This window comes from Ovis aries, chromosome 3 (genome assembly GCF_016772045.2).
Source record: "Ovis aries strain OAR_USU_Benz2616 breed Rambouillet chromosome 3, ARS-UI_Ramb_v3.0, whole genome shotgun sequence".
Taxonomy (NCBI): domain Eukaryota; kingdom Metazoa; phylum Chordata; class Mammalia; order Artiodactyla; family Bovidae; genus Ovis; species Ovis aries.
Window position 1 is genome coordinate 138639607 of NC_056056.1, and position 24546 is coordinate 138664152.

Here is a 24546-nt window from a genome sequence, read left to right on the forward strand (position 1 = left end):
GGCTCAGGCTGGGGGCAAGGGTCAGAAGCCCAGGGGCTGCCCCACCCCCCCACCCCCCACCCCTCTGCAATGCAGTTAGAAGGTTCCTGCTGCCCCTGTGCTGGCTGGGCAGGATGGAGGAGACAGAGGCCCACAGAAAATCAGGGAGGGGAGACAAACTAAATCACAGAGTCAAACAGAAGCCAAGTCAGGAAGAGACAGGGAGCAAGTTAGATGGGGGGTAGGGAGCTGACGGTCACCGGGCAGAAGCCCTGGCCGGGTCCCACAGAAATTCCTGTGGCCTCTGATGGCAGGGTGGGCTCAGGCCTGAGGGCCATTGGGGTGCTGTGGCCCAGCATGGTGTCTCTGGCCTGGGAGGGCAGCGGGAGCCCTGCCTCCATGCCCAGTTCTCCCGAGGGAGCCTTCTACTGGAGTCAGAGCCAGCACAGGGGGGACGCCGTTGTGCAGACTGGCCTTGGAGCCCTGGGGTGCTGTGGGGTGGCAGAGAATGCCTCACTGTCTAGGAGAGCTAGGAGCAGGGCCAGGAAAGGCTGGGAAGTGGAGGGGCAGACCTTCCAGGCACGAGGAAGGACCCCAGTGAAGCAGGAAGTGGTGGGCCTGGGGACCAAGGAAGGGGCCATGCTGCTGAGGAATGCGCGGAGTGGCAGCTGGGTGAAGAAAGGAGGCTGTCTGGGGTTCAGGGAACTTTGCAGGGGCGAGGATAATGCCAGCCCGGAAGCTGGTTGGGCCACTGTGTGCATAGCTCTCAGCCCTCTGTGGTGGAGAGGAGCCGTGGGGAAGAATGGGCTAGTTTTGAGTGGACCTACAGCAACCCACACCTCTTAGGCACCTCTGCCCTCCCAGGCCTCCCCTAGCAAAGAAAACAGCACTGGTCTAGGTTTATAAATGAAATCTCCACTTGTTAGGTCACCCTTGCCACACAGCTAACCCTGACCTCAGAGAGTGTGAATGAGAATGGGACCTTCCTTATACTTGCTCATATTATTTTACATTTATGCTGAATATGAAACTTTTCAAAACACCTTTTCTTTTTATGAAACATCACATGCGTCTGTTAAATATATACGTATATGAACAGTTTAATAAATAATTTTAAACTAAACATCCTTGTTCCCATAGCCCAGAATCAGAGCACTGCCAGCACCTCAGAGGTCCTTGTGTCCTTCCCTGATCACAGCCCTATTCTCTGCCCTGGAGGGAGCCAGATCCTGACACCTGATCGTCATTTCCTTGTTTGTCTTCCGAAGCATTTCGTCTCACAGATATTAACCTCATTATTCCCATTTTACAAGTGAGGAAACTGAGGCTCAGACGGTTTTAATAACCTTAGTCCAAGATCACCCAACATGTAAGCGGCAGAATCAGGATCACATTTGGACTGGCTGAGGCCCAGGTGGTTTCTTAATCAAATCGAGATCCGAAGGAAACCCTGGGACAGCCCCGGTTTTGGAGATGGGTGCCCCAGGGCCCCAGAGGAGGGGGAGGCCATCTTCACGGCCAGGCCATGCGCTCCTCTCCTGGATTTGTTGACTCCCTTGACTGGGCAGGGTCCTGCTGTGTGAATACCTGGCAGGAAATGCTGGAGGCCTGGGGGGCTTGGGCGGGGAGGGGAGGTGGAGTAAATGGAGGCTGGGGACGCAAGAGGATGGGGCCTGTGCCTAGAGAGAGCTTCGGGCCCTGCCAGCCGCAAGCCAGGGGGCCTGGGTCTGTGGGGTGTGCCTGAGCCAGCCGTGCACCCAGGATTCTGCCAGATTTACCAGGTGTGCCCTCCTTGGTGGGCCAGATGTGCTTGGTGTGAGCATGCACCCAGGAGTGTGTGTGTGTGAGTGTGTGCGCACACTTGGCACGTCTATGCGTGTGCCCAACTCTGTCTACATACTTAGACTGCTCTAACCCACCTCCCCCACCCTCATCTTTTTTTTTTATTATAAAATTATACATGCTCGGGGACTTCCCTGGTGGCTCGGGTGGGTTAAGTATCTGCCTGCAATACAGGAGACCCGGGTTTGATCCCTGGGTTAGGAAGATCCCTTGGAGGAGGGCATGGCAACCCACTCCAGTATTCTTGCCTGGAGAATCCCAAGGACAGAAGAGGCTGTCAGGCTACAGTCCATGGGGTCAGAAAGTGTCAGACACATCTGAGCAACTAAGCACACACACACATGCTTAGCATAAAAATTCAAATACGAAATTCTTTCCTTTAATTCTAATCCAGATGACCCCGGGCGTAAGTGTGGACATTTACTTCTCTATGCTTCCTTCTAAGCACATTCAAAGTGAAAGTGAAGTTGCTCAGCTGTGTCCGACTCTGCAACCCCATGGATTATAGCCCGCCAGGCTCCTCCGTCCACAGGATATTCCAGGCAAGAGTGCTGGAGTGGATTGCCATTTCCTTCTCCAGGGGATCTTCCCGACCCAGGGATTGAACCTGGGTCTTCCGCATTGCAGGCAGATGCTTTACCATCTGAGTCACTAGTTATTTAAATACAGATATCCAAGTGCAGTGGTTTGAAGTCTAATTATTTTTAGCAAAATGGTTTCAGAATCTACTTATCGTTTTTCCACTTTCTGTACTTTGGTACTATACTTTGGTACAGGGAGGACGCTCCCTGTCTGGATACATGGGTTTATCTGACATTTTTAAAAAGTTGATGAGGGCTCCATGCCATACCATCATGTGTTTAACTGGGTGGACCTCTCCCAGTCCCAGATTGCTTGGAGGCTGAGAGAGTCGGGTATAAGTGGAGGCGGGGGCCACGGAGACTGGCCCCACCATGGGAGGCAGCCCAGTCCCAGCTGCAGTCTGTGTGCTTAGTCGCTCAGCCGTGTCTGACTCTCTGCAACCCCATGGACTGTAGCCTGCCAGGCCCCTCTGTCCATGGGATTCTCCAGACAAGAATACTGGAGTAGGTTGCCATGCCCTTCTCCAGGGGATCTTCCCAACCCAGGGATTGAACCCAGGTCTCCCGCTTGTGGGCGGATTCTTTACCAGCTGAGCCACCAGGGAAGCCCAACTGCCCTTTGACCTCCTACAGATGAATTCCCTTCAACCCCACCCACCCAAAGTCCACGCCTCCTATGCTCTGTCACTTGACCTCTGCACAGGGGTGCAGGTTTAGGGGGCCACTAGGTGCAGTGAGCTCCTGAACTCTGAGGCTGTCTGATCTTAGAGAGCTGGGAGGACTTGGGATTGAGGCCCCAGAGTTCAGGAGGCTCTGCAGAGCAGTGAGTGTGCCTCCTACCCAGATGGCCCCAGCAGAGGGCGCCATGCTGGTGGTGAGCCTGGCACTGCCCTAGGCCCAGGTGGCAGCTTCCTGCTTCCCAGAGGGCACGGTGATGGGAACTGAGCCAGACAGTTCAGCAAGGCTCGGTGCCCCCGCCCCTGCACAAGTGTCATGGAAAATCCGAAGCCTTGATCTTTGTTCTTGATCGCTCCTCCCCGACTTTTACAACTGGAAACTTGCAGCCTCTTTGTTCCCATCAGCTTGGGAGGGAGGTGTGTGAGGTGGGTGGGGGCCGTGGCTGAATCAGCAGCGGGGGATACAGAGCCTGCTGTTTCTGAGGATCAACCACGACCCCTTCTCTCTCTTACCCACAGTCACAGTTCGTCTGTAAACAGAGGGCACTCCTGTGCTGGGAGTCAGAAGGAGCGGGCATGGGCCTGGCCTCGGGTTCCTTCTTGGGTAAAACGCCTCCCCTCACTGAGACCAGTCCCCCAGGGGACCAGGGCCTGAGTCCCTTGATACCAGCGCCCCTAATTCCTCTAAAGTCCTGGTGGCATGTGGCTCCCAGCCCTGCTCATTCCTCAGGCAGGTCCTGTGTGTCTGTTTGTACCACTGGATCCAGATCCAATTAGAAATTTATGGTAAGGAAACCACTAGGAGAGGTTACTGCCTTCCCCTGTGCTTTGCCCGCTTGTGCAGGCCTCTCCCCCTTCTCCAGCATGGCCAGAGTTCATGGAAACTTCTCAGGTCAGTGATTCTCACCTTCCTTTCCTTCCCTGGGAGAGAGGGGCCCAACCCTTGTGCTCTGGAGCCTGGCACCTTCTGCTCCTCAAAGTCCCACTTTCCTGGGGATGGTGTGCTATGAGGGAAGAGGGGCAGGCCTGGGGGTCTCACTCCATCTTCTGGCACCATCTGCTCAGTGAGAGTTGTGTCTCTTGCTTCCTGCAATCTTAGAAGTGAGCCTGGGAACAGGAAGTGAAGCAGAGAGATGGAGCCTAAGGTGAGCTAGGACAGGGGTGCTGAAAGAGGGGGAAGGACCAGACCCTTATTCAGCAGGTTCTACACCCAAAACTCACCCATCACCCAGCAAGTCATGGATGCTGTTAGATCAGCCTTCCCTCTGAGGACTCTGTCATCTGCTGCATGTGCGAGGGTATGTTGGGGGCAATGTGTGCGTAACCTTCTGGACCTTGGGCAAGGAGATCTGAGGGAGGCTGGGGTGGTCGAGGCCTGCCTCCTGAAGTAGGGTGGGAGGCCACCCCTCCCTGACCTCAGGCAACTGGGGCTGTCCAGGCCACGGCTGCCTGGCTGGGGCTCAGCGGGGCTCTGCCTGCTTGTCTGTCTGGGTGATGTTCTCATCTGGGGTCCGGAACAGGCAGTGCTGTGAGGCAGAGGGGACCGAGCTCACTGGCCTGGGCACTGGTGCATGGCCATTAATTGAGGAGGCTCTGCCTGCCAGGACCCATTGCTTCTGGCCGGGCCAGAGCAAGACTGAAGAGCAGAGCCCGCCCCTGCATGCCAGGGAGGGCTGCTGGGGGCTGAGGGACCGCAGGCCAGGCCTCTCCGGCCCCACATCCGATCTGCCTCACCGCCCAAGCGGCACAGATTATTTTTGCTCCTTCAGGCTCTGCCAGGGCCTTTGCCCCATCTCCAGGAGTTACTCAGTTACCAGCACTGGTTTTCTATTTCCAGAGCGAGGCAGGCCCTCCCCTCCCAGCTTCCTTCACCCTGGTCCTGGCACTTCTCTCCATGCAGCCCAAAGAGGGGCCCGAGGGGCCCGAGAGGCAGAGGTCTGGGTTCGAGGGTAGGTGGTGATAGTCGCTAAATCATATTTGACTCTTGCGACCCCATTGACTGGGGCCTGCCAAGCTCCTTTGTCCATGAGATTCTCTAGATTCTCTAGGCAAGAATACTGGAGTGGGTTGCCATTTCCTTCTCCAGGGGATCTTCCTGACCCAGGCCTCGAACCGGGGTCTCCTGCATTGCAGGCAGATTCTTTATCAACTGAGCTACGAGAGAAGCTCTATTTGGGGGTAGAGGTTTCCTCAACTCTATTGGAAGAGGTAGGGGTGCCTGAGGGAGGCCTAACCCCCATCTCATTCACACTTTCATTCTCTGGCTTCCACCCAGAATGCAGAACAGGTCTTTCCAACATCCCTCTACCAGATCCACACCGCCTCCCCTAGAGCCGCAAGTTGTGGGGACATGACACTTGCCTCTGCTTCCTCCGCAGCCATCCCCTCTTCCCACGCCCTCCAGCCTGACTTCTGCCATGCCACCATTCATAATAAAATCACCAGACTCTCACCTCACAGGCTTCCTCTCTCTCGGCTGCTTTAACTCAGCCTACCCCACCCTGAAACCCTTCCCTCTCCGGGCTTCCCCACACGGCGCTCTCCTGATTTTCTTCCTGCCCCGGTGGTGGCTTCAAAGTGACTCTAAAGCCAGTGCCCTTGCACTTGGCCTGGGGCTCCTCTCCGTGCGTTTCCATGGCTGTACAGACCACCCCCAAGATGGCAAGTCCTCATTTCTGACTGGCCCTTTCCTCCTCTTTGAGGCCCAACTTCCAAGAGGCAGGTCCCACGTGACATTTCTACCTGAGGCGCCTGGTCATTCTGAGCCTGCTACCTACACCCCCAGGGTTGCCTATGTCTCTTCTGCTTCCTCATTGCTAAGGACTGTGCTCCTTGATTCCTCCTCACCTTCCACATCCATATTATCATCAGGTCCAGCAAACCCTGCCTCCAAAGTGTACTGCTAATCCCACCATTTCTCTCAATTGCCATGACCATCCCAGCGACTTCAAATTACCCTCCTCTCCCCACCTGGACTCTGCCCTCATGACCAGTCCCCTGCTCCCAGCATGGGACTCCTCCATTTCAGTCCCCATGAGCATTAAGAATCACCATTCAGACCGTAGTAGCCTTTCCCCACCTCCCCCGCCCCGCCGCAAACCATTCAGAGTGTGTGCGTGTGTGCGCGCGCGCATGCGCGCACGCTCAGAATGCTACCGTAGACTGTAAGGCCGGTCCTGAGTAATTCTGGACTTCCCCCATGTCCCCAGCTTCATCTTCTGCCCTCCTTACTGACCAGGCCCTTGGCTGTTTCAGTTCCTCAAGGTTGAAGTTCTTTTTCTGCCTCAGGGCCTAGAACTTCTACTCCCCCTGCCTGCCCCTCCCCTTCCAACAGCCAGCCCCATTCTCAGCCTGTCTGTTGGCCTGGGTGTCATCTCCTCAGAGAGGCTTTCCACGCTGTCCTGTGCACACTAGCCCTCTAGGTCTCAGCTAGCAAAGCCAGGTTAGTCTGTGGGGCTGGAGGAGAGGAGAGGAGGGGCCACTCCCTGGGACAGTGCTGCCTGGGGCAAGCAGTGGAGCACAAACTTCCAGCAGTTTCTTTACACCCAAGCCTAGGGGATCTGCCTGGACACAGGATGGAACCAGCCACCAGCATATGTCCAGGGGTGTCTTGGCCTCACCAGCCTCTCCCAGTGACATTAAACATATTGTCCTCAGTCCCTCAGAGGATTCCAAGGTCTGGGGAATATGAGCAGTACGGGGGAAGGGGCTGGTGAAATGCTAGCCCTACCCTGATCCCCTCCCATCCCAAGGGTCTCAGATCCTTCCAACTCTGGGGCTATAGGCGGGCTCACATTGCTTTGCTTGGAAACCCCAGGTCTCAGCCCCAGTCAGGTTGGGCTCTGAGAAGGTATCCTTGCCCTCCTCCTCCTCCTCCAGAAGGGCCAGGCTCCTCCCCCACTTAGGCTCCTGTGGCGTCAGAGATATGTGCAGCTCACCCTTCCCAGGGTCTTCCATGCCTAAGAACTAGAAGCGTCTTCCCGGCTTTGTCTCTTCCAGTGGCATTTGTGGTATACGGAGCCCAGGTCTCTGAGAACAAAGACGATCTTGTTTTAGCAAACTCTTTCTGTCTTTCCAGTTCCCCATGGCTCTGTCCATTTCCTTTGTGTCTCTCTGTGTGTGCTGTCCTTAGTCGCTCAGTCATGTCTGACTCTTTGTGACCCCCCTGGACTGTAGCCCACCAGGCTCCCTGTCCATGGGGATTCTCCATACAAGAACACTGGAGTGGGTTGCCATTTCCTTCTCCAATGCATGAAAGTGAAAAGTGAAAGTGAAGTCGTTCAGTCGTGTCCGACCTCAGCGACCCCATGGACTGCAGCCTTCCAGGCTCCTCCATCCATGGGATTTTCCAGGCAAGAGTACTGGAGTGGGGTGCCATTGCCTTCTCCAAGAATGAGTCTAGACCCATGCTTTACACATTTCCCTCATCACATTTGATCTGATTCCTAGGGCTGCTCTCTACCTATGCAAATATACACATAGTCACATGTATGCACACTTGCATATATATATTCTCTCAGCCATGCTTGCACACACATTGACACACGTGCACTCGCACCTGGATGCCATCCATCTATCTATCCTGTAACAGAAGGCGTTGGTGTGTGTGTCAGGAAGGGGCCCGCTGTTGCTGATACCCACGGGAGAATTCATCCTCTGGCCCTTTGTTGAACAAACCTCACGATGTGCTGTTTGAGTCTTAGCAGGCTCTCCTTGCATGAGATGGCTTATTGTTGTTGTTCAGTCACTCAGCCGTGTCTGACTCTTTGCAGCACATCAGGCTTCCCTGTCCTTCACTGTCTCCCCCAGTTTCCTCAAACTCATGTCCACTGAGTCAGTGATGCCATCCAACCATCTCATCCTCTGTCGCCCCCATCTCTTCTTACCTTCAATCATTCCCAGCATCAGGGTCTTTTCCAGTGAGTTGGCTCTTCGCATCAAGTGGCCAAAGTACTGGTACTTCAACTTCAGCATCAGTCCTTCCAAAGAATATTCAGGGCTGATTTCCTTTAGGATCGACTGGTTGGATCTCCTTGCAGTCCAAGGGACTCTCAAGAGTCTTCTACAACATCACAGTTCAAAAGCATCACTTCTTCAATGCTCAGCCTTCTTTATTGTCCAACTCTCACATCCATACATGACTACTAGAAAAACCATAGCTTTGACCATATGGACCTTTGTAGCATATTGGACACCGGGGAGAGATAGGCTTGTTTGTGGGTGAGGGCTGTTTCGCTTAGAGGGCAGTTGGGTAAAGAAGGAGCCACAACATGGTAGGAGGCTTGAGCCCAAGTAGAAGACAGTTTCCCGTGGCAGGAATGTAGGGAAAGAGAATACTGGAAGACTTTTAAGGATACAGATTCTAGTAATCAGCATTAGGAGCTATTCTGTTGTGTGGCAAAGAACAGCCTTTCTGTTCCTTTTCCATTCACAGGGCAAGTTAGCTACATCCACTGACCTTGGTGAGCGATGTTTTGGAGAAATCAAGCAAAATGGAGTAAATCTGATACTCTAATCCATGCAAGTACAGAGTGGAGATGTCCGCAGGAGGCAAGACATGGTAGAGAAAATCCCACAGAAGCACAAACTTAGAACCAGAAGTGAGCAAAGTGGCTGGGGTCAGGGTAGGGGGACCTAAGGCCAATATCCACTCCTAGACATATTGGGAGGGACCCTGGATTTCCCACCTCCTATGGGACGAATCTTTGAGTTGATATCTCAAAGAACAAATGACCCAAGCCAAGCTCCATGTAAATCACATGTTAAAACGTGTGCTCACACTCACATAAGAATTTCTTTCCCCTTAATGGAGCATGAATGAAGCAGTGATTTGGCAAGTAACAGGTTAACTTTACAATGAAGACAGCCAAACCAGAATATTTAGGTTCAAAAATCTACCACTGGCCTGAAGGATCTGGTTTGGCCTTCCTGACTTAGCAAATTAACCAGAAAATTGCCACAGCCCTGAACTGGTGCAAAACAGACACTCTTTTAGCACAGCCTGCATCCTTGTAGACATATAGATATCTCTCCACACATTATTATTAAGTGTATCTCTCCACATGTTATTACATCTAATTTATATTTGTAACCAACTCAGTGATTGTCTCAGATTATCCAAAACCGAACTTTCGTAGCAGGCCGGTTTTCTACAGCTGCCTAGCATGTGACTGAACCATAGGTAGAAAACACTGAAAAAATAGGACATACCAAACAAAGAAAAGGCCATGATTGCTTCTGTTCTTGTCATTGGGATGACATTTACTGTTAGCCTAAATTGCACATAAGTTGGTAAAGAAAACCTGCTTTTCTTTTAACAGAACTCCGATTAATAAGCACTAAATAGGAAACAAATTTAAAGTCAAGAAATAGGGGGCTTCCCTGGTAGTACACTGGCTAAGATTCCGCAATCCCAGCGCAGGGGGCCTGGAATCAATCCCTGGTCAGGATACTGACATACTGCATTCTGCAACTGAGACCTGGGGCAGCCAAATTAATATTTAAAAAAAGAAAGAAAGAAAGAAATAAGAAGATGGGAGGTTTAATGGAAGCCTTTTGAGTCAAAAGACAGATTTTTTTTTGCATTTTCATTTTAGTTTTGTTAGAGACTTGCTTTCAGAATGTGTCAGCATCATCTGTACCATGATGAAGTAGGTATAGGTGCTTTAGAGAAGTCCTTCCAGCTATAAAATACTGAAACTCCCCCAGAGTGGGGGCCTTAGTACTCAAGTGGGCCATCAGGTGCTTATGAGAATGGGCTGATATGGTGGACTTGTGTGCCAAGTTAGTCATGTCCAACCCCATGGACTGCAGCCCACCAGGCTCCTCTGTCCACAGGATTCTCCAGGCAAGAATTCTGGAATGGGCTGCCATTTCCTACTCTGTGGGCTCTTCCCCACCCAGAGATTGAACCCACCACATCTCTTCCCTCTCCTGCATTGGCAGGGGTGTTCTTTACTGCTAATGCCACCTAGGAAGCCCATTGGTAAACATAGTATGCCCCAAACTTTAATGTGACTATTAAAATATGAATCACCTAAGGATCTTGTTCAAATGCTGATTCTGATTCACCAAGTCTGGGTTTGAAATTTCTTATTTCTAACAAGCTTCCAGAGTGGACAGATGCTGCTGGTCCATGGACCACACTTTGAGAAGAAAAGGCATTAAACCTCCAGGGTCTGGAGTGAGAAGTCCCAGCTCTGTCCCTAGTTTCTTATCTTTGCTGAGCCTCAGTTTCCTCTTTTGCAAAGTAAAAGCAATATTAAATACACCCTCCCAGAGGATGTTGTAAGACTCATAGGAGATAACGTATCTGAGCGATCGCTCTACGTGGTAAAGTGTCTTACAAATGGTTATTATTGTTTCGGGGTTGCCTGGCTTTACCTTCAAAGACTTTGGAGTGGAGCTGACATGGTGGGCGGACTGATGGGGTGATAGTAGGGAGCATTCCTCCATCCTCGCATCGGTTCCACAGTGTGCTCACGTGAAGCCGTTCCCCTGGAAGCTGTTATTTGCAAAGCCAGATGCTCTGTGTCTGTCCCTCCGCCCCATGATTGCTGGTCCGCTTGTTCTGGCCCAGGACCCAGAGAGGCCACATGGCTTCCAGCCGCGCTGGGGCTTCCGGAGCACGTTCTTCCTCCTCCACCCCCATTCTCCTGGTGAACTCTCGCTGAGCTCCTGCGTGCTCAGGGCTGGCCCCGGCAGAACGCGGCACTAGGCAGTTTTAACTCCCTGTTTTCCCCTCAGGCAGCCAGTGCCCTCGTGTCCTCCTGCCTTCAGCTCACTCCACCCAACCCGCCCCTAGTAATCTTCATGTCAAGAAAGCATCTGCTTCTCAAATTCAGGGTTAGCAATGGCTGATAACCTTAGGGCGACCTCGCCTTAGGGGGCTTCCTGGTGGCTCCATGATAAAGAACCCGCCCGCCAGTGCGGGAGACATGGAATTTGATCCCTGGCTCAAGAAGGTCCCTTGGAGAAGGGAATGGCAATGCACTCCAGTACTCTCGCCTGGGAAATCCAATGGACAGAGGAGCCTGGTGGGCTACAAGTCATGGGGTCGCAAAAAATTCGGACACAACTTGGCGACTTGGAGCACCCACACATACACTCCTTAGGGGACAGAGCCAAGATGTGCTTAGAACCGCAGAGGAACAGTTCCGGCCTCAGTGCCTGGAAAGGGCATTTTTGGAAGGGCTTAGGAGGCTTCTCTACAACTTCTGAGATCCTAAACTTTGGTGTCCTGCATATGTCAGCCTTGCAGTGCTTCGTTTTCAGCCACAAACATTCCAGCCTGGCAGTGTTCACGCTCCTGGCCCGCATGGTGTTTGTGAAAGCTGAGACCAATTCCTTTGATTTCAGAGACTGATATGAACACCTGGCCAGTCCAGCTTTCTTGGCCACACAGAAGCTTGGACACAGGTGTCATGATGAGCTATGGGTTTCCAATCTGCTTCCCCCCTTAACAGCCTTGCTGTTACGTATGGGGCAGCCTTGTGGTCACGTATGGGACATGATCTCCTCCAGGTGTTCTGGGTGATGAATACCACCCCTAGCATCCTTGCCCCTTCCCACTGTTATTCAGACCAATCTCCTCCAAGTAAGGAAGATGAATATTATAAGGATAACTTTAATTTACTCTGATTATTGTTATTTTTAGGTATGGAGTTTCTAAACTGTGGTGCTTTATTTGACAGTAAGAACAAGCAGTGACATTGCACAGTTGTTGGGAGCTCTGTCCATGGACTGTTTGCTCCAATATTGGGGCCACGGACTGCCTACTCACTTGATTATATATAACAAACCCACTGAATATCTATTTGTACCAGGCTGCCGGCCTTTGAAGATACAAAGATAAATAAGACATGAGCCCTGTCGCCAGCTGGAAAGGGGAGGGAGAGCTGTCTTCCCTGAAGACGTGCTCTTCTTTCAGTGTATCAGACAGTGTATCTACACTGTCTCTGGAGAAGGCAACGGCACCCCACTCCAGCACTCTTGCCCGGAAAATCCCATGGACGGAGGAGCCTGGTGGGCTGCAGTCCATGGAGTCACTAAGAGTCGGGCACGACTGAGCGACTTCACTTTGACTTTCCACTTTCATGCACTGGAGAAGGAAATGGCAACCCACTCCAGTGTTCTTGCCTGGAGAACCCCAGGGACGGGGGAGCCTGGTGGGCTGCCGTCTATGGGGTCGCACAGAGTCAGACACGACTGACGCGACTTAGCAGCAACAGCACACTGTCTCTAGTTGCCATTAAGGCTGTTTCTGCCAACTTTTCCCCACTTTTTCTTCCTGAATGAATCTTCCTATTTTCCTTTCCTTAAAGTTTGTCAGGTTCAGTAATCTTCTTAGAAACCAGCTTTGGAATTTTTCCATTATTGTTAGCCTCTAGACTATTAATCTTTGCTTTTATTTTTATGTTTCTGCTTTCTCTGTTCTCTTGATTTTTAAAACTGAATATGTATCTCACTAACATTCAGTCTTACATTATTACCTGCTGCTGCTAAGTTGCTTCAGTCGTGTCCGACTCTGTGCGACCCCATAGACGGCAGCCCACCAGGCTCCCCCGTCCCTGGGGTTCTCCAGGCAAGAACTGGAGTGGGCTGCCATTTCCTTCTCCAGTGCATGAAAGTGGAAAGTCAAAGTGAAGTCGCTCAGTCGTGCCCGACTCAGTGACTCCGTGGACTGCAGCCCACCAGGCTCCTCCGTCGATGGGATTTTCCAGGCTAGAGTACTGGAGTGGGCTGCCATTGCCTTCTCCACATTATTATCAGTACATTTTAAATTATATATTTTCCAACAGAGAGGTTTCACTGCACCCACAAGTTTTCATGAGTGTTGTTTTAATTATTAGTTATTATTTTCATAACCATAGTTATTTTTCTTCAGCCTATAAATTATTTCAGAGAGCATTTGAAGGTTGCCAAATATTTTGTTTATCTTTTTGAAATTGAAGTTTTGTTTTCTTTTTTTTATTGAGATATAGTTGATTTACGATATTGTGCCCATCTCTGCTGTACAGCAAAGTGATTCAGTTATATGCCTCTATTCTTTTTCAATATTCTTTTCCATTATAGTTTATCACAGGATATTGAATATAGTTCCCTGTGCGATACATTAGGACCTTTTGGTTGGAAGTTTTGTTTTACTTCACTGTGGTCAGAGAACATGAACACAAATAGTTGGTCTTTTCTGAGATTTGGTTTATCGTCTACGTTTGTGACTATTTTGTCATGCGTTCTTGAAAAGATGTGTATTCTCCAGCTTGGGGTTCAAGGTTTTATACATGACCTTCTGATCAAGACTTAATAATAAGTTCTACTGTAACAATTTATGATGTATGTTCTTACTCAATTTTTGACTTTTTAAGCTTTGAGTTTCTGAAACAGGTAAATGGAAATCTCCTCTTCTAATTGTAGTTTTATTAATTTTTCCTTGTAATTCTGTCAATTTTGCATCATGGATTTCAAGACTATGTTGCTAAAGGGATGCAGATTCAGTTATTTTGTGTTTTGTTTGTTTGTTTGTTTCTTGAAAGTCAGAGGATGAGATGGTTGGATGGTATCACCAATTCAACGGACATGAACTTTGGCAAACTCCAGGAGATGGTGAGGGATAGGGAAGCCTGATGTACTGCAGTCCCTGGGGTCGGAAAGAGTCGGACATGACTTGGCGACTGAACAACAACAAAAAGTCTATTTGATAATAACTGTAAATTAATAACATTATTGCTGACATTAATATTGCTATGCCAACTTAATTTTGTGTGTTACTATTAATTATGAACAAAAGATAGACTGACTTTTAAAAATCCAATCCGAGAGATTCTCTATCCTTTAGAGACATGTATGTATGTATATCAATTAGCATTATACACATTTACTTTGTTGTATCCCTGGACTTTAAACAGGAGGTGTCCAGAGGAGCTGAGGATGACATGGTTATCCCCAGAAAAATGAGTGTGAATTATTCTCTCGCAGTTCTCCTGAGCATGGCCCGGGCGTTACCTTACCCTTATAGTAAAATATACTTATTTTACCTTTACCATCCGTTTAAAGTGCAGTCATCGTCACGGCCACCTGCGTCTATGCGCCCTGGATCTGTCCTTTGTGCCCCTGTCTCCTACTGCTTGGCTCTTGCAGTCCACAGGAGGGCGTTCTCCTTGGGCGGTCCATTTCCTTCAGCACATATGAGGGCTGTATGAACGGGCTGACTCAGTTCCGTGCACACTGAGCCACAGCATCCGCACGTCTGAGCCAGGCGCTCTGCTCTCCCAGGCTCTGTCCACCTGGATCTTCCCCTGTCCTCCCCTCCAAGCATCACTGTGCTTTCTCCTATCTCATAGGTCCCTTCACAAACCTCCTTCCTTGCACGCGCAGGCCCGCACATATGTCACTCGCACATCTGCCCACAGATTCCTCTGCTGGTTCCAGTACAGACTGGTGAGGCAGATCTTGCTCTGATGAGTATCATTGTCAGGAATGTCTCTGCTTTTCTTTGAAGTTAGCAAAGCAGATATTTTTGTTTGAGGAGGGGAAGCGCAGGTAAGGGACACTGATCCAGTGACCAAATGGTGCTGGTGGAGGGGGAGACATAAGAAGCACTCATATTTACTCAGTTGTGGCTGCCACAATAGGGTTGGGCTTGGAGTGTCCAGGGTCTCTCCCCACCCAACCTGAGGTCAGACCTCAAGCTGAGCTTGAGTTGGAGGGAGGGGGGCTGTGGAGATGTTGTCTCTGAAAGTCCCATCCCAGTGGTTTAGAGGCTGGAAACTGTGGAGGCTGTGTGAGCGTCTGTGGTCTGGGGAAAGCCCTGCAAGGTACAAGGCAAGGGCCCTGAGGTGCACACAGTACAGCAGGAGTCTGTGGGACACGTGGGGGCACGTCAGAGGAGGCCCCAAGAGAGCTGTGAGCAAAAGAGCACCTAGTCTTTCACAGCCTACCCTCCCTTCTGCCCAGAAGCGGGGCTCTCTTGGGGCTGACCAGGGGCCAGGTGACTTGTGGGGACCCAGGGAGACAGAGGTGGCAGACCCTGCGGGTGTGAGTATCGAAGGGGACTTTATAAGTATCATCAGGGTCATGGCTACCATCCAGCCTTCACTGAAGTGGCAGGATCTGAAGACCAGCTCATCAGAGATGCTACCAGCGGGTACGGGCAGGGGTTGACTTCCATCGCTTGAAAGCCTTCCTGCTGGGAGGAAACAATGGAAGGAGCCAGATTTCCTTGGTAACAAGAGGGTTCTCAGAAACTATAACCCAGGTTAGGGACCAAGCAACCCAGTTAAAAATATATGTTCAAATACACAAATCAATTACCCAAGATGATATATCGTAACAAATTCTAAACAATGTCCTATGGCCAAATATCTGAGTTTTCAGGGCTCAAGGATGGGACAAAAGGGAGCAGCCGCGTGAGTTGTACAACATATTCTGCTGATTAAGCTGAGATCAAAGCTTCACTGTGTGCTGATCCCCAGCAATGGGGACATCGTCTCACTTGGGTTGTCCCCAGACATACCCAGGTATCAGCAAGCCATCTGGCACCAGCGGGTTGAGACTGACTTGGATGGACAGATCTAGATGAAGATGCCATCCTGGGCCCCACAGCAGGGCAGCAAGAACCCAGGGTTGAGGACAGTGGCCCATAGCACAGGTACGGACTCTAATGGACTCTGTGCAGATACCACCCCCCGCTCAGCTGAGACAGGCTCAAGGCTCCTCTGTAGCATCTTGAAAGTGCTCTCTGCCTGCCCCCGCCTCAACTTGCCGTGAGTTCTGTTTCCTGTGGAGGGGGTGGGGGGGGGCGGGGGAGTCATCAGGAGCAGAGGGGACACTGAGTTCCCGGAGAGCACCCAGGTGTCAGCCCCACTCAGAGGGAAACAGCTCTGGAAGAAAGTTTCTCAGCAGCGGGTGTGTGGGTGGGTCCCTTCCTCCCCGGTGAATGGCAGTTAGAGTAATTGGCCAGATTACTGATTACCAACATGGTGGGTGGGGTGTGTAATTGGGCTGAGGTGTGTGTGTGTGTGTGTGGTGGGGACCGGAACCTAACAAAGCAAGTTTAGGATAATGAAAGCTGGCTTGTTAACCGGGAGAGCACCCCCGTGCCTGGTGCTCTGCCCCAGGGGGCCTTGAGGCCTGGAGTCAGCAGTCAGGGTGAGGATGGAGGTGCTGATGGTACCCAGAGATCCCCAGCTCTGGGCTGCTTGCTTACAGTGGGTTGCTCCTGCTTCATTTGTGAGGGTCAGTCACATCTGACCCTTAGCTCGTCTTTGGACATCAACCCAGGGAGGGCCTGGTGGTGGCTGCCAACTCCTCCCAGCTCCGGTCCCCTCACCCATCTTTCCAGCCTGCACTTAATGGGTCCAAAGTCTGGCTGAGGGCTTCATGCCAAGCTTATGGGCCCCAGGAGTCCCTGGGGAGCCATAGAGGGCCTGGACGGCAGGGGCTGTGACGCCTCCAAACGCGTCTCGCCTGTGGTCTCAGGCAGGCGGCAGATAGCGCAGGGCTGCGTGGTCTTGGGCTCAGCTTCCACCCTCGCCGCTGGCCACGCTGACCCAGGCCTCCCACCCCCATGTTGGCCTGGGGACCCAGGGAAGAGGGCCTGATTGTGCAAGTTTGGGTCCAGACCTCGCTGTGGGGGCTTTCTCTGGGCTCAAGAGGAAACTTGGGCCAAGGGGTAGAATAAACAGGCTGTGTTCCTGGGAAGAAGTGTCCTGACCAGCTGCTTGAGGTTGAGGGAGAGGGCCTGGTGTCCCCAGAGCTAGGGGCCCAGGCCACACAGGATCATTTGGACGGTGGGGAGACTGGACTCAGCCAGGCGAGAGCATCCTCTCTTGAACCTCTCACCTTCCCCGGACCTTCACGTGGTGCCGCAGCCTGCCTTATCTTTGTTTGCAACTGCTGACCTGGTCCTTAAAGTTCCTCAGGGCTGGAGAAGTTTGCCCTGAAGCTTGTCTGGGGCTGGCTAAGCCATGGGATCAGGCTAGAAGTGAGAGATAATACTTAGCCTTTCTGAGCCAAATGCTGAGAGGGAGCAGGGTGTTGTCCAAACTGGACCAGGCAGCCTGGAGTGAGTGTAGTGGGATTTGGGTCACTTAAGGGCTTCATCTGAACTAATAGTACTGACTGTGGCTCTTCACCAGAATTAATTTTAAAGTCTTTGGATGGTCAGAAACTTTCCTAGGATCATTCTCAGCCCAAGGAAGATATTTTGGGAAAAGAATATCCTTATTTAAAGCTGAAAAAAAAAAAAAAAACCCAGTGTGATTCTTGCTGTTCTAGTAAATTTATCAACCCCCTATAATTTTCTTGACCCAAAAGATAACAAGCTGTGCTCTTAAAGAAGGACTCAACCACATCCTTCCCCTGGGCCGTCTCTGTGCTGCCCCTCTCCCTCCAAAACACAAGCTCACAGCCCTGGCACAAGCGGTCAGACCAGCCCACAACTCTAAGCACGGTTTCCCACCACTCTGAATGTGTAGACCCCAAATAGTTCAGGCTGCAATCTCTGGGAAGCCCCTAACGTCCCTGGGCTAGAAGCTCCCACAATGAACATATGATACCCCTGTGTTCATTCTCCAAACCCTCTCCTCTTATGGGAGGTGACTGCACTCACAGAGTGTCCCTGAACTGTTGGGTCCCCAGCACGTGGGCTTGGCTCTCATGGGATCTTTTCTCCTGTCAGATCACACCTCCTCTGGATCCCACCAGCCAGAGTAGAGCCATAACGAGGGTCCCAGGGTTAAGAGCCATCATGGTTGAGCCCACAGATGATCTTGGCCATGGCAAAGTCAACATCATGGCAAGGCCCAGGAGCCACTTGCTTCCCTAACGTGTTGTTTTCTGTTCTTCTTTCCCACCTTTCCCCCAGAGCCACCATCCTCCTTTCTCTGCCCTGTTCTGGGCTGCAGGAGGATGACACGTCTGGACCACATCTTCCTGGGCTCCCTTGCCGACTGGCATCTGATGAGTCAGCTAGGGGAGGCGCTTTAGGGGATGAGCGAGGAAAGAGAGGTCAGGTGTTTCTCTCTGCCCCTCCTTGCTTCAAAGCTCACTCTTTGGCGATAGTCGCTTGCGTCCATGACCGCCGCTCTCACCCAGGGGCCTATTCTGCTTGGCTCCAGCTCTCACCAAGCCCTGGTTACTATCACGTTCCTTATTCCTTAGATCACTGAGGTTGAGGTGGTAATGGTTCCTTTCTTGAGGTGGTAATGTGGAGTCATTCCTACACTCCGATTTTACTCCCTTAACCTTGCCCACACATATGCCAAAGACATTTTTTCAAAGTGTCTTCATTTGAGCCCTCTGGGGAAAACTGCTTTTCCTGTGGGGCCCTGACGCATCTTACCTTGTCCATTGCCTAAACTGACAGCGCTTCTCTGACAGGATCCTTGGATCATTTTCAGAGCACTGCTGCCAACACGTCTTCCCTTACTTCTTATATGCGATACCCAGGCTCTGATCCACTCTGTTCCTTCCATGTGGAAAAGTTGATTCTACTCCCAGTCACCATCAGCCAGTCCCGTCACAAGGGCCTGGTGGTGGATGTTGGTGGACATTGTCAAGGCTCTGACCCTACAGCTATGTCCTCTTCTCACTGTCCCCAGGCAGGACTCCTACTTGAAGAGAAACAGTGCCTGAGTGAAGAGCAGGAACAATACAGGAGGATGTTAAACAGGAAAGAAAAGAAAGACAGATGCGTAAACAACTGTCTGGACCTCTCAGACATTAGTCAAGTAAGAGAAGTATTTCCATGTTGGACAGGAGATGACAGATCTTCCAGGAGGGAATGAATCTGCCTACAATGCAGGAGACCTGGGTTCAGTCCCTGGGTTGGACGACCCCCTGGAGAAGGGAATGGTAACCCACTCCAGTATTCTTGCCTGGAGAATCCCATGGACAGAGGAGCCTGGTGGGCCACAGTTCATGGGGTCGCAAAGAGTTGGACATGACTGAGTGACTAACACTTCACTTCACTTCTAGGAGGGAGACGGGAGGTAGAAAGTGGTGCTCAAGATAAGGCCCAAACTCCTCAACATGCATGACATTCCATGAGTTTCCTGATCTGGCTCAAACTCAGCTTGGTAGACATCCAGGATAGTGCCTATGTACATGTGGACCTCATGGTTCCCAGCTACTCATTCTCCCCTGAAGTCCCTGAGCACTCAAGTTTTCCCCGCTGAGTAGAAAGTGTTTCTTGTTGAGCTTTTGATTGCTTGGTTATGAGTATCACATAGGTAATGGCTTAAAACAACACCTGTTTATGATCTCACTGTTCTATAGATCAAAAGTCCGGGGGGCTCCACTCAGGTCTCTACTTAGGTTCTCACAAGGCCAAAGTCAAGGTGCTGTTCTGGGGAAGAATCAACCTTCAGGCTCACTCAGGCTTTTGGTGGAGTATATTGCCTTGGGGCTGCAGGACTGAGGTCCTGGTGTCCTGGCCGGCTGTCAGGCAGGGGTCTCTTTCAGCTCCTTTGATCCACCCCCATCTCTTCTCCTGTCCTTCCTTCTGTGAAGCATCAATGGCATGTTGGGCCCTCCTTGTGCTTCAGATCTCTCGCAGTACCTTTCTGCCACCAGCTAGATGAAGCCCTTTCCTTTTAAAAGGCTCATGTGATTAGATTAGGCCTATATGGACAATTTCCCTTTTGCCATATTATTATAGGAGTAGCATCATCCATCTGAAAGTTCTTCTCACACCTTCTATCCTTAGTTCAATGCTACCACCACTGTAGAGCCTCCTGGTCAGTTTACTCAGAATTAACTGCTGTCCTAGCACGTCCCTGGCTCTTCATTCAACCTCTTACCTCATTGTATTAATGAGCAATTTGAGAATAGGAACCATGTCTTACTCATCTTTGCATCTTCTGTTGCACCAACGCCTCCCCCTTAGGGGGTGCTCAATAAACATCTACTGAAAGACAGGAGGAAAGGAGGGAAGGGAGGGGAAAGTAGGAAGGAAAAGAAAGAAAGGCGGGAAGAGGTAGAGACTACAAGGACAAGTGGCAAGCATCTGAAAGGTCACCCTATCTGAAGGGCTGTGCTGTGCCGTGCTAAGTGACTTTAGTCGTGTCTGACTCTGTGCGACCCTGTGGACTATAGCCTGCCCGGCTCCTCTGTCCATGGGATTCTCCAGGCAAGAATACTGGAGTGGGTTGCCATGGCCTCCTCCAGGGGAATCTTTCCAACCTAGGAATCGAACCCCTGTCTCTTACACCTTCTGCACTGGCAGGGAGGTTCTTTACTACTCTTGCCACTTGGGAAGACCTGAGTCTGAAGGGTTATATCTCTAGAAAGATATTGAGGATAACAGGACCACTTCACTTTTTTTTTAAAGTTTCCCCTCCTCCCTCCCTCTATTCCTGTTTCTCCTTCTGTTTCTCTTTTTACTCCCTCTTCCTCAACTTGATTTGGAAGTTTCAGACTCAGCACTCGTTTGCTACACCAAGGGGGCAAGAACTAACGTTTCACACCTTTGTTTCTTAGCAAAGTGCATAGTATGTTCATCAAAAAAACCAATTCAAGAAATTTTTCCTGGGATTTCCCTGGTGGTCCAGTGGCTAAGACTCTGTACTCCCATCGCAAGGAGGCTGGTTTTAATCCCTGGTCAGGAAACTATATCCTAAGCTAAGCTAAGCTAAGTCACTTCAGTCCTGTCCAACCCTGTGTGACCCCATAGATGGCAGCCCACCAGGCTCCCCCTTCCCTGGGATTCTCCAGGCAAGAACACTGGAGTGGGTTGCCATTTCCTTCTCCAATGCATGAAAGTGAAAGGTGAAAGTGAAATCGCTCAGTCCTTTCCGACTCTTAGTGACCCCATGGACTGCAGCCCACCAGGCTTCTGCGTTCATGAGATTTTCCAGGCAAGAGCACTGGAGTGGGGTGCCATTGCCTTCTCCAAACTACATCCTACATGCCTCAATTAAAGATCCCTCATGCCACAACTAAAACTTGGTGCAGCCAAATAAATAAATACTTTTTTTTTAAAGAAGAAAGAAAGCAATCTGTCCTAAATTGTGTAAGCCCAGTGGTTATACCCTCTCTCAAAAAGCCAGGATCAAGGAGACAGATCGCAGAGGACAGAGTGGTGAAGGGGCCCCCGCTCTTCCTGTGTGAGTCCTCAGCTGGCCTTTTCTGATTCTTCTCACGTTTTCTGGGTCCTCTTCTTCCTACCCTGGCCTCAGATACCAAAATGGAGAGAGGCTGCTCAAGTAAGGAAATGCATTCTTTTGATACATTGACCTTAAAGAGAAAACTAATAAATGTAACATATACATATAGTAAATACCCAAGCTGAACAGAAAGATTAGACAAAAAAGTCAAAATCTCCTGTACACTTCTCTTACCCACCCTAAGTTCCAGGCCCTAAGTTCAAAGAGCAATCTCTCTCCAAAGTTGTTACTGTTAACGGTTTCTTAAAACTCCTTCCAGAGAAAACATTTCATGGTACTTGCATTTTAAGCTCAGTAATGATACTCTGCTGCTAGCACACAGTTTAATTGAGACCTGATTTCCATAAAGACCATTTTCTCTTCTCTGAACTATTAAGCCAGTTTAGAAGCAGTTAACAATACCACTTTTCAAGCAAATTATTGAACCTGTTTACAGTTCATCCCAAGACGAAGATGAGGTGTTATTTTAATCTCCGGGATAACAGCTTCCTCTCCTTCCCGCCACTGTGCCCTCCCCATCTCCCTGTTCATCCGTCTGTTACCAGATGAAAGCAGTTACGAAGTTCAGAAAGACATTTTCAAGGATATTTCAATATTTTTTTCTCCAGAAGATAGAAAGTGGGCAAAACCATCTCCCTGGTACTTTCCCATCTGCCTTGACTTCAGCCCTTCATGGATGCATCAGCAGGCAATGACTGAGACAGTTAGATAAGGAATGTCCTAATGGTGGAGGGACGAGGATGCTTGCTACTTTCAAAATAACAGCCTTGCTAGTTACATTCTAATTTACCTGTTAGGATGTCATTTGGAGCATTTATTGAAGATGTGCATTTGTGTGTATGTGTTTAACTTTCTTTTTACTCAGGATGGTAACCTTTCTGTTTATAAGTAAAGCTTCAACAGAAGCAAGTAATGGCCAACCCTGGGTACAACTGGGCTGAGCAAGTTCTTAATGTAAAGACATATCCTAAGAGAGATCTAATGATCTAAACACTGGGATTCAACTTTGGGAAAAGGTTTGCCTCTACCACTTCTGAGATCTCCATCCCCACTCCCATTTTCTAGACGTCCTTTTCCTACCTATAGCTTCACGGGTAATCTTGACTCTCTTAGTCCTCTAAACCAGCCTTCAGACAACCAAAAATTCATTAAGTATAAACTCATTTATACAACCTGAAACAGTATCTACAAAAGTATAAGCAACAAAAAAGTTTCCACTCAGTGCTCCAGGGAGCATTTAGGTTTGGAAAAGCCTGAATACTACATTTCCTGCTTTGAGAGTTCCAGGACAGATCCATGCAGGAAAGGCCCTGAGAAGTCTCACGTGGAAGAAACCTGTTTAATGCTGATTCATTCACTCAGTCAGTATTTACTGAGTTTCTACACTGTCCCACATGTTTTTCTAGCCACCAGAGCCATGGCCACATATAGGATTGATGGTTTTCCATTTTAATCGGTGGAACAGATACACAAGTTAAAAAAAGTGTTAAAGATTATTACAAACTGTTAAACGGTATGGTCATTTGTGACATCTGAACCAAGACTTGAATGAATGATCAGAAGAAGCCAGCTATGTGAGGATTGGGGAAGAGCATCTCTGGCAGAGGGGCTAGCAAATGCAGAGGTGCTGAGGCGAGAGTGAGCTTTTGCCTGCTTGGGTCTGAAAGGTGAAGGCTAGTGCCCTAGACCAGAGAGAAGACACGTGGTGCCAGGTGAGAGCTGAGAGGCAAGAAAGGTCCAGAACATTCACTCTCTTGCCATCTACAGTGAGCTATTCCCCCAGCATTTCCTAATCGTACTGGCCCACAGAACATTTTTGTAACGGGTATAAAAATATCTGTTGGAACTTCTCTGGTGGTCCAGTGGCTAAGACTCCATGTTCCTAATGCAATGGGGAGGGGTGGGGGGTGGGGGGGCTTGGATTTGATCCCTGGTCAGGGAACTAGGTCCCACATACCACAACTAAGGGTTTGCCTGTAACAACTAAAGATCCCACATGCTGCAGCTAAGGTCCAGCACAGCCAAATAAATAAATGTATTTTAAAAATCTGTTAGCATCCCATATAATTAGTCTGCTGTAGATCATAGTTTGTAAATTCCTGGTGTAAAGGCGCTATCCCTCTCAGAATGCATCTTCCTGGAGGAATCGCATTTTAACGGGGGTTTGTTCTGACAGAATAAAGCTCTAAAGTAGAGTTGCAGACTTCAACTAGCAGAGTAATTTCTTTTTTCTTTTCTTTTGATTTTTGTTTTGAACAATAAAACATGCCCTGGTTAACAGAAGTTATTTTAAAAGTTTATAAAATGTTATTTTTGTAATATATTGCTTTTTGTAAGTTTTAAGTATTTTAATATCGATACTTCTTGAACTTTGGATTTTTTTTATTACAGCCTAAAAAGTTTTGAAATGAGTATGAATGACAGAGAGAAGGGAGGGACAAACCAATTAAGATTCTTCTGTGTGAATAAGAATAGAGATGGAAAGTTTTCAGCTATTATCATGGAGTTAAAGATAAAAGCCTCATTGAAGAATGAATGAGTAAATGGTCATGAGCCCAGGAAAAGGAACTGAAATCAGGAAAAGACTCAAGACGAGCAGAAGAAATGTGGTAGTATAAGGAATTACTGAGAAATTGTATAGAATGTTCTGGCTGCTCAAGAGCCTAGAAGGACGTGGACAGGCTTCCCATCTGCCTGGTGAGATTTTAGGTTAATTTCCTGGAACCCCATTTCGATGCCAAGGCAGGGAAAGTGTCAGCAGGGGGGCTAAGTAAGTTCAAGAAAGGACAGTTTCAGAGTTAGGACCTTCCTGGTGGCTCAGGGGTAAAGAACCCACATGCCAAAGCAGGAGACGCGGGTTCAATGCCTGGGTCGGGAAGATCCCCTGGAGAAGGAAATGGCAACCCGCTCCAGTATTCTTGCCTGGAGAATCCCATGGACAGAGGAGCCTGGTAGGCTATAGTCATGGGGTCACAAAGAGGCAGACACAACTGAGCGACTAAATGCCACCACACCAAGAAAGTTAACAAGAAATAATTTCACCCCAAGGAAGAACTCAGCTTCCAAAACAAATAATATTAAGACAAAAAACAAGGGAATAATGTCTGACATTTATTGAGTGCTCGCTACACTTCAGACTGAGTGCTTTATTTAATTCAATGCTTGTGACACCTCGGTGAAATAGGAAGAAATATCATGTCCGGTGTTTTGCTAGTAAGTATGTTTGCCACAAGGGTTTTCACCACAAACATTTTCACTGCATAACTAATTGACCGTAAGGCAGTTTTGCCATAAAAAAAT

At 49.6% G+C, this 24546-nt stretch overlaps 1 protein-coding gene and 1 long non-coding RNA gene across 3 annotated transcripts in view; one reads left to right on the forward strand and one right to left on the reverse strand.

The window, feature by feature from the left end:
* Nucleotides 1-24546, forward strand: part of VDR (vitamin D receptor) — a 106470-nt gene that overhangs the window by 3523 nt on the left and 78401 nt on the right. The gene's annotated exons all lie outside the window — the stretch shown is intronic.
* Nucleotides 1055-10861, reverse strand: LOC132659439 (uncharacterized). Its single transcript, XR_009599914.1, has 3 exons — nucleotides 10463-10861; nucleotides 7966-8141; nucleotides 1055-7108 (listed from the first exon to the last, which is right to left on the reverse strand). It is a non-coding gene; the product is annotated as an uncharacterized LOC132659439 (long non-coding RNA).